Source organism: Littorina saxatilis, linkage group LG9, assembly GCF_037325665.1.
Source record: "Littorina saxatilis isolate snail1 linkage group LG9, US_GU_Lsax_2.0, whole genome shotgun sequence".
Classification (NCBI taxonomy): domain Eukaryota; kingdom Metazoa; phylum Mollusca; class Gastropoda; order Littorinimorpha; family Littorinidae; genus Littorina; species Littorina saxatilis.
Genome location: NC_090253.1, coordinates 30,848,229 through 30,858,283, shown reverse-complemented (window position 1 = coordinate 30,858,283; position 10,055 = coordinate 30,848,229). Strand labels below are relative to the sequence as shown.

Sequence of the window (10,055 nt, the reverse complement as noted above, 5' to 3'; positions counted from 1 at the left end):
TGTGTGTGTGTGTGTGTGTGTGTGTGTGTGTGTGTAGAGCGATTCAGAGTAAACTACTGGACCGATCTTTATGCATATGAAATTTGACATGAGAGTTTCTGGGAATGATATCCCCGGACATTTTTTCAATTTTTCGATAAATACCTTTGATGACGTCATATCCGGCTTTTTGTAAAAGTTGAGGCGGCGCTGTCACACCCTCATTTTTCAATCAAATTGATTGAAAGTTTGGCAAAGCAATCTTCGACGAAGGCCGGACTTTGGTATTGCATTTCAGCTTGGTGGCATAAAATATAATTAATGAATTTGGTCATTAAAAATCGGAAACTTGTCATTACATTTGTTTTTGTTTTAAACGATCCAGAAACAATTTCATCTTATTCTTCGTCATTTTTTAATTCCAAAAACATATACATATGTTATATTTGGATTACAAACAAGCTCTGAAAATTAAAAATATGAAAATTATGATTAAAATTAATTGTTCGAAATCGATTTAGAAACAATTGCATCTTATTTCTTATCGGTCCCTGATTCCAAAAACATATAGATATGATATGTTTGGATTAAAAACAAACTCAGTACGCTAAAAAGAATAGAGATACAGAAAAGCGTGCTATCCTGCTCAGCGCGACCATTACCGCACTAGTCTGGCTTGTCGATTTCACTGCCTTTGCCACGAGCGGTGGACTGACGAAACTACGAGTATGCGGTCTTGGTGAAAAAATGCAGTGCGTTCAGTTTCATTCTGTGAGTTCGACAGCTTGACTAAATGTTGTTATTTCGCCTTACGCGACTTTGTCAGATCTTCAAATAGCGTTCTGCCTCATTTGTTTTAAAACACTCATAATATCCTCATGACTCCTAAAACACAACAGCACGAATTTCAATGTCTTTGCTTGTAATCTGTTTTAGTAGAACTGTGGATACTGTCAAGTGGTCCTTTCATTAACAACATCACTTTACTAATAACGCACCGTGTGACCTGTCGGCACGGTTGGCCTAGTGGTAAGGCGTCCGCCCCGTGATCGGGAGGTCGTGGGTTCGAACCCCGGCCGGGTCATACCTAAGACTTTAAAATTGGCAATCTAGTGGCTGCTCCGCCTGGCGTCTGGCATTATTGGGTTAGTGCTAGGACTGGTTGGTCCGGTGTCAGAATAATGTGACTGAGTGAGACGTGAAGCCTGTGCTGCGACTTCTGTCTTGTGTGTGGCGCACGTTATATGTCAAAGCAGCACCGCCCTGATATGGCCCTTCGTGGTCGGCTGGGCGTTAAGCAAACAAACAAACAAACACACAAATGTGACCTGTTTGTGGTCCGGAGAAACTGGTTGAATTCTCGTGTTGCCAGTCTTGGCCACACAACCTTGGACCTTATCTGTATTTGTTAGTCCCTCAGCAAATTGAAAAAAAATAGTCACATGTTTCTGGGCTGTTCTACACCCTACGACTAAGGAAACGCTGACTGAATAAATCTGATTGGTGTATTTTCGGTGTTTGAAGCTAGTAGTGTTTCTTTGCCCTCTCTCTCTCTCTCTCTCTCTCTCTCTCTCTCTCTCTCTCTCTCTCTCTCTCTCTCTCTCTCTCTCTCTCTCTCTCTGTTTCTGTCTCTGTATTTGGCAATGTCTGTAAGTGTGTTTGTGTCTGTGTGTATGTGTCTTTGTGTCACGGTGTCTATGTTTCTGTTTGTTTGTCTGTCTAAACTTGTTGACACATGTTAGGAAACCGTTCTGCGTGTACACTTTTTCAGATAATATGCCCAGCTATCTTCGTTTCCTATTGTGAATAAAAGCGTTTGATGACGTCATAATTGTTTTTTTTCGAGGCGGTCTTGTGCCAACGTCATGTTTCTCTTTGTCTATCTTCCTTGCTCTTTCTCTCTCTCTCTGTCTCCCTCTTTCTCTCTCTCTGTCTCTTTCTCATTCTCTTTATCTCTCTGTGCCTCTCTCTGTCTCTGTCCGTCCCTCTCTGTCTCACTCTCTCTCTCCCTATTTCTTTCTCTTCCCTTCTTTCTCTTTTTCTCTCTCTCTCTCTCTCTCTCTCTCTCTCTCTCTCTCTCTCTCTCTCTCTCTCTCTCTCTCTCTCTCTCTCTCTCTCTCTAGAATAGTCCCCGATCTCTGGGCAAGGGCTGATTGAAAAGAAGCTCGTTAATATTGCTTATGCCACAACCCTCGTAAAATAAAATTTGATTTGATTTGATCTCTCTCTCTTTCTCTCTCTCTCTCTCTCTCTCTCTCTCTCTCTCTCTCTCTCTCTCTCTCTCTCTCTCTCTCTCTCTCTCTCTCTCTCTCTCTCTCCTTTACAATTTCGTATTAATGTCATGTCTAAAGAGTATCGCTCCGTATTATGAAAAGCTGTGACTTTTACCTCTATCAATATTAACTGCACTGCCAACGGGATGCATTTCTTTTGGTGCTCACTATAGCCTACATTGACATTGAAGTGAGCGTTAAAGTCTAGTGGCCGCACAATGTACAACAGTGATCGTGCGTCACTTGCCTGTATGTGGAAAAGTCGTAACAGGTCAGGGAAAGATAGCTGAGCGTGAAGGCAAGATAGAGAGAGAGAGAGATTGGCTGTCGGCAGTTTTTAGTTTCCGAGAGTGAAGTTGATTTCACTCTTGTGTGCATTGTCTGAAGGATTAGTGTCCTCATTTTGTGAAAAAAAGTTTCAGTGGACATATATGCCAGGATAGTTGATACTTTCAGGAGGGTAAGTAAGGTTCTTATACGATGCTTTTACAATTCTTCGATGGTTTGTTGTAAATTATGTATCTGCTTGCGAATGTTTTGATGTATCGATTATTATCATTACTGATTCTCTCTCTCTCTCTCTCTCTCTCTCTCTCTCTCTCTCTCTCTCTCTCTCTCTCTCTCTCTCTATATATATATATATATATATATCTCTCTCTCTCTCTCTCTCTCTCTTTATCTCTCTCTTTATCTCTCTCTCACACACAAAGACATCTATCAAAAGACAGAGAGAAAATGTGTATGTACAATTTCATAAAGATCGGTCCAGTAGTTTTCTCGCTCTACAATTACACCGAGACACAAATACACACAAACACCACCACCCTCGTCTCGATTCCTGATTTATGTTAAGACATTTAGTCAAAACCTGACTTAATGTAGAAAGTAATGATACTATGGATTTCATTAAACGAATATACACTTTTGTGTCTGGTGACCCCACTTTTACAGTGTTTTGAGTCCACTAAAAGAGACAGCGTTCCACTTGTATCAGTGTCTATTACCTGCTATTCAAACTTGGTCGTGTGACAGACGTTTTCTTCCACACGAGATTACGTTCCTTGTCCCTAATGGCTTTGCCGTGAGGGCGTAAAACTTACATTTTCTACGTTCATTGTCTAACAAAGCCGTTAGGCTGAGTTAGTTAGACATCAGCTAATCGAGTGTGGAAGAAAACTCTGTCACACGACCAAGTCGGAATAGCATTTATGTCTCACAGCTTCAACAGAGGAGAGAACAAACACGTTTTGCGAGCCACTTTCCAAGGGCAGCTAAATTCGCGTATGGAAACAGTACTGTCGTCTGGGATGCCGTTTTCAGTATTCTCAGCGTTGAAGAATTTGTAAATAGAAGAAACGATAACAGCAGGAGAAATGAAAGTCGTGTGTGCATTTTAGGGCTTTTTGGAGGGACGATTTCGAGTTTGAATCCGTTCTTGCCATGCTCCAAAGCGTGTAATAAAGAATCTTGCACACGTTTGCTTTAGTAGTGGCAAAGAAGGAAAGCGTGTGACATAACTCAACTCAACTCAATGCCCGTCACTCCTGTCAGGGTATGGGCCGCCATGTTGACGTTTCTGTAGCGAAGTCTTTTTTGCAGGGTGGGGGTGCTAACCCCACGCCCAACCCTCCTCCTTTTTCAGCCGGGCTTGGGACCGTCCTTGGCGGAGTTGTGTGACATAAAGCTGATGTTATATGATTGCAAGCGAGGATAATTAATCACCCTTGTAAGACGTGTATAGTTTTAAATCATGCTCAGGCAGGCGGTGAACGTGTTTTTACATTTAGTCAAGTTTTGACTAAATGTTTTAACATAGAGGGGGAATCGAGACGAGGGTCGTGGTGTATGTGTATGTATGTGTGTGTGTGTGTGTGTGTGTGTGTGTGTGTGTGTGTGTGTGTGTGTGTGTGTGTGTGTCTGTCTGTCTGTCTGTCTGTCTGTCTGTGCGTGTGTGCGTGTGTGTGTGTAGAGCGATTCAGAATAAACTACTGGACCGATCTTTATGAAATTTTACATGCGAGTTCCTGGGTATGATATCCCCAGACGTTTTTTTCTTTTTTTCGATAAATGTCTTTAATGACGTCATATCCGGCTTTTTGTAAAAATTGAGGAGACACTGTTACACCTTCATTTTTCAATCAAATTGATTGACATTTTGGCCAAGCAATCTTTGACAAAGGCCGGACTTCGGTATTTCATTTCAGCATGGAGGCTTAAAAATTAATTAATGACTTTGGTAATTAAAAATCTGAAAATTGTATTTAAAATTATTTTTTATAGAACGATCCAAAATTACTTTTATTTTATTCTTTATCATGTTCTGATTATAAAAACATATAAATATGTTATATTCGGATTAAAGACAAGCTCTGAAAATTAAAAATATAAAAATTATGATTAAAATTAAATTTCCGAAATCGTTTTAAAAACAATTTCATCTTATTCCTTGTCGGTTCCTAATTCCAAAAACATATAGATATGATATGTTTGGATTAAAAACACGCTCAGAAAGTTAAAACGAAGAGAGGTACAGTAAAGCGTGCTATGCGCAACCGCTTCCGCGTTAAACAGGCTCGTCACTTTCACTGCCTTTTGCACTAGCGGCGGACTACGGTCATTGTGAAAAAATGCAGTGCGTTCAGTTTCATTCTGTGAGTTCCACAGCTTGACTAAATGTAGTAATTTCGCCTTACGCGACTTGTTTTTTAATGAATTAAAACAAAATTCAAAGCAACTTTGATATAGTGAGTAAGAAGAACAGTTGTTCAGGACGATGAACTAACTCTTCTGTTGAAATGTCATGTACTTGTACATGTTCACAAAGCAACCGTCAACTTTGTACCCAAAAAGAGCACCACGCTCAACGGCATATTCTAAAACATTCGTTTGAACTCTCGTGCTCCTTAAAACTACCACGCTCGTTTCAAATAACCGGACCGAAGAATGCAGTGAAACTGAACTTGACATGCGTGAAAACGTGTAGACGGCGTTCAAATATTTGGTCACGGCTCAGAAATGGCGTCGAACTCCACCCTTACCCCATTCAAACGCCCACACACGCTCAGTTATGGTTTATTCTACCTTTGAAAGTACTGACACGGGGTGCAGATATGAATACAGTTACTATTCTGGTAGAAAGAGCCAATAAGCACCATTGTACTTCCTATGTCTTGAATTAACAGCTTTGTGTTGCATGACCTTGGATGACCTTGACCTTGGGTCAAGGTCACATGTATTTTGGTAGGAAAAATGTGTAAAGCAGTTCTTAGTGTATGATGTTATTGCTAGGTTTAGTTATTTGACCTTGACCCTGAAGGTCAAGGTCATGTAAAGGTCAAGGTCAAGCATGTGAGTCGTATGGGCTTTGCCCTTCTTGTTACAATTTACTTTGAAGGATTGGTAATTTTCAGTTCTTTGAGTACTTGTTTGATCGTTGTTTTGTTTATTGGTGTTCATGTAACACACACACTTGCCTAGGGTACCTAGATATGCAGATTATTGCTGTCGGAATGTGTCAACAATAGTTTCAATAGTTGTGTAGCAACCATGGTGTCATTCTTATAATTAATTTCACAATTAACTGAATGCACTGAATATGAACAACGTTTTGTTCATGTTATGACAGTGTTTTGTAACACACTCATTGGCGAATAAACAGCATTTTTCTTGATAACTTCAAAATCCGCCTTCAACCTAAGATTTTTTTGTTGGGTTTATCAAGTTTTTTTGTACAGTGTATTGTTTTCATTACCAAGTGGATGGATATATGCTTTATACCTTACAAAATAATGTGAAGTAAGACTTTTTTGGTGAAATGTAACACACTCAGTGTCAAAAGTGAGAAAATCTTCTCTGTATTGTGAATTGGAGCATGGTAGAAGTCATAAGACATCATTGTTAGGTTGTTATGGTTTTGCTCTTTCATTTTTCATTCTTTTGCATGCATTTTTCATGTGAATATCTTGACAGTGTCCTAAAGTTTGATTTTTTGTGTGAAATGTAACACACTCATTGGAAACTTTTAGGAATGACTTGACAGATAACTGATAATGGGAATAACGGGTCCGGTATCATTGATGCATTTCAACTCTTTACTATTATGTACTTGTTTCTCTTCCCATTACATGTATTTCTAAGGTTGTGTGTGTAAAATAAATAGGAATTTAGCAGTTTTGAATGTCTGTGTTGTGAGACACAGAAAGTTGATTTTTGTTTGAATACATTTTCACATCTTGTTCTGATTTGATTTTTTTTGCAGACTGTCCGTATGAAGTGTGTGGAACTAAGAATTGATTGACTGCTGAAACAGTAATCTTTTCAGTTCTTTGAGTACTTGTTTGATCGTTGTTTTGTTTATTGGTGTTCATGTAACATACACACATTCCTAGGGTACCTAGATATGCAGATTATTGCTGTCGGGGAATGCCACTTTTCACAAATGAAGATCAAGGTAGATACTAACTAATGCAGTTAACTTTTATTGTGTAATAGGTTTACTGTTAACTGTATATTAGAAAACAATGTGTGACACGGTGTTATGTAACACACTCCAGTTAAAATTTAAAATGCAATTCATTCCGCAGTAATTGATGAAAATACATTGTTACTGCCCAGACACAACTAAACACATAAACAGTTTTGCTGGACCCCAAAATGGAAAGTAATCCAAGAGTTTGTATTTGTGACTCAAGTGTCCCACAAATTCGACACCTTTTCTGAGCCATGACCATATACCCATACTCATGAAATATACTCATTTTTGGTCGTATCATTCGGGCCGAAGAATGCAGTGAAACTGAACTTGACATCCTCAGGACTCAGGACTCAGGAATGTTTTATTTCAGGCCATAGCCCATAAATAGGGTGATACACAATTCCCAGGCAGCAGAGCAATATGCGGGACATATAAAAAACATATGACATGGCATGTAAAAATCATATGGTAAAACAATATGTCAGCCATAGAGAAATTGATTGGTATTGATGTTGTCTTGTTTTAAGTGAAGAATTGTGTTATATTTTGTGTGAGGAAATAATAAGTCTGCATCCTCCCAAAAGTCTGTGTTTGGAGTGTTTTAGTGTGAAGATTGAAGAGTCAGGGTAATAAGATAGGGCAGAACACGTATACAGAAAATAGTATCCTTATTCACACTACAATCCACTTCATGACAGTAAATTAATGCTCAGTTGACAAAAAAACAAAACTTCAGCAACTTTTTTCCGTCAAATAAAAAAAAATTGAACATTGGCAGTTGTTTTTGTTTTTGGATTTATTTTATCAAATAAACAGAAAAAATGCTGAAAACAAATTTTATGATAATTTTTTTTAAATTAACAGAAATATTTGATTAAACTTAAAATATATTCTTTAAACCCAAACTGTCTGATAATAACTTTAAAAATAACCGAATAAAGGTTTTAATGCAATCAAAATTCTAAATAAAAAAAATGTAACCAAGAAGAAACACTCCAAACACAGACTTTTGGGAGGATGCAGACTTATTATTTCCTCACACAAAATATAACACAATTCTTCACTTAAAACAAGACAACATCAATACCAATCAATTTCTCTATGGCAGCTCATTTTTAACCAAAATGTCAAAAGTAAATATAGGTATAAAAAATAAACTTAAAAAAAAAAGTATTTTATAAAGAACAAGCATAAATGCACCGTATTAAATTAGGAAAACAAAGATTGCAATCACCTTTTCCCTGCCTTTTCAAATCCATGCTTGCTATACACGCATGGTGAAATCATTTCGACTGCGACAATCTGCGTAAAAGTTGGCGAAATTAATGTAAGGCGCGCATAGCGAAGGTGTCACGCATTCCCGAATGAAAAGGCAAAAAACCGCATGCAGGATCATGCTGGCTGGGGACGCTCGTCTGATAAAATATAGTCAAACTAAGACAGCAAACTTTGGCTGGTTGCAAAAAGTATCACATTCATTTTTGCAAAAAAACAAATGACAATGAAACTAATTTCGAAAAAAACTTAATTTTTTTCTTTTTTTTTTACACACACTCAAAATCTTATTTGGAGGGTTTAGACGCACTCAACAACAAAAATGTCATACAATACCTTGTCCCATATTTAGATTTTTCAATTGTCATTTTTGGTTCACGTAAGTGTAGCCTATGCGATCGTAACTTTGTCTGTCTGTGCGTGCGTGTGTGTGTGTGTGTGCGTGTGTATGTCTGTGGTAGAAACTTTAACATTTCGTCATTTGAAGACGTCACATTATGACGTAAGAGGGTTAGACGTCACGCGAAGGAATTACTGAAAGTCTCGGTCATTGTTATTTTGAGCGGGCCGAGACTAGTTGGCAGTCGTGTCCCTGTAAGTAGGCTACATGTAGACAGACAGCTCTAGATCTAGTGTCTCGCTTTCTTGCACAGTGTCACCTATGCTTACTGTGTGTGTGTGTGTGTGTGTGTGTGTGTGTGTGTGTGTGTGTGTGTGTGTGTGTGTGTGTGTGTGTGTGTGTGTGTGTATGTGTGACGGAGTGATTGAGTTTGTGTTACTGTTTGTCGATTTCTTACGTGAGCCTTGAAGGCTTCGCCTCTTGTTGTAATTAATATACAATAATTCGCAAAATAAATACCATAATTGTTCACAAATAAAAGCTTTAAAATAATTCTGCTTTAAAAAGTAGAGTAGCTGACCGCGCCAGCAAGAATCCAGCTGGCTATGATATGCCGCTGGTCATGGTCAGATCATGTGAGACATGACAAATTGTAATCATGTGGTATTCATAAGATTTCTGACATATGTACAATATGTGGCAACTGGCATCTGTCCAGCAGATGATTTCCAGATCTTTTGCTGCCTGGGTTACAAATAGAAATGCATAGAAAACATGTTAGGCGCACAGGCAATCTGCTTTTACGGGTCAATCATAATATATATATGTAAAACTGGAACTCCTCCACGCACTTGCACTCTCATGTGCACTGTACTGATTTACAATCACCCGCACCTACGCAAAGTGACCATCCCCTTATTATATACATATGCTGATTCTCACACACATAAAGTTGAACGTGTGAACAAATCCATCTGACGAAAATACTGGTTTTCGTTGACAGGAACGTAATATAACTGTACACTTCCCACAGCTCAACCAAAAACAACTTCTTTTTGTTTTTTGGCCTTAAAAATAAAAATGGCTAAGCTCTTCACATGTTTAGGATTTTGTGACTGTACAAGTATTGACAACCTAGATATACATGGTATTCTACAATATTTATCAGGAATAAACTCTGCACGCAAATCTTCATATGCTGGACAAACAAATACAAAATGAACATCGCTTTCAATACATGTTTTGCAACATTCCTCTGCTTGTATAATTTTATCATATCTGTGCTTATGTGGTTCGGTGACTGATATTCCCATTCGAAAACTGGCAAGGGCTTTAACAAGATACCTGTTTACATCGGATCTTAAATAAAATTCTGTTCCAAATGTCGACTTATAATTTCTGTAAACTTCAAGTCTGTCACTGTTTGCCAAGTGGCTGGACCAATCTTGAATATAACAATCGATTAGACGTTGCCTGAATGTTCGCACAAACAAAGGAATTGACTGCACCCCTTGATTTTCCCATACAAATCCAAATCCATATCTGTACAAACCCAGGCGAATATTGGTGGCCCAATTATTTTTATCCTTTTCATCCAACTTCAAGAGCATGCTGTATGCCTTCCTTTGTAATCTGTCTTCATTCATGCTCGTTATTTTTAACCAATGACGTAAAACACGCAAATGACAATTTACGAACAACGAATACCTTCCTG

The 10,055-nt window shown here is 38.3% G+C and overlaps 1 protein-coding gene across 2 annotated transcripts in view; it reads left to right on the top strand.

The window, feature by feature from the left end:
* The first annotated feature begins 2,479 nt into the window (after positions 1 to 2,479).
* Positions 2,480 to 10,055, top strand: part of LOC138975849 (probable methyltransferase-like protein 24) — a 126,128-nt gene continuing 118,552 nt past the window's right edge. For both annotated transcript variants that reach the window (XM_070348615.1, XM_070348616.1), the window contains exon 1: positions 2,480 to 2,712. The gene's annotated coding sequence lies outside the window, so the exon portion shown is untranslated. The remainder of the gene's footprint in view (positions 2,713 to 10,055) is intronic.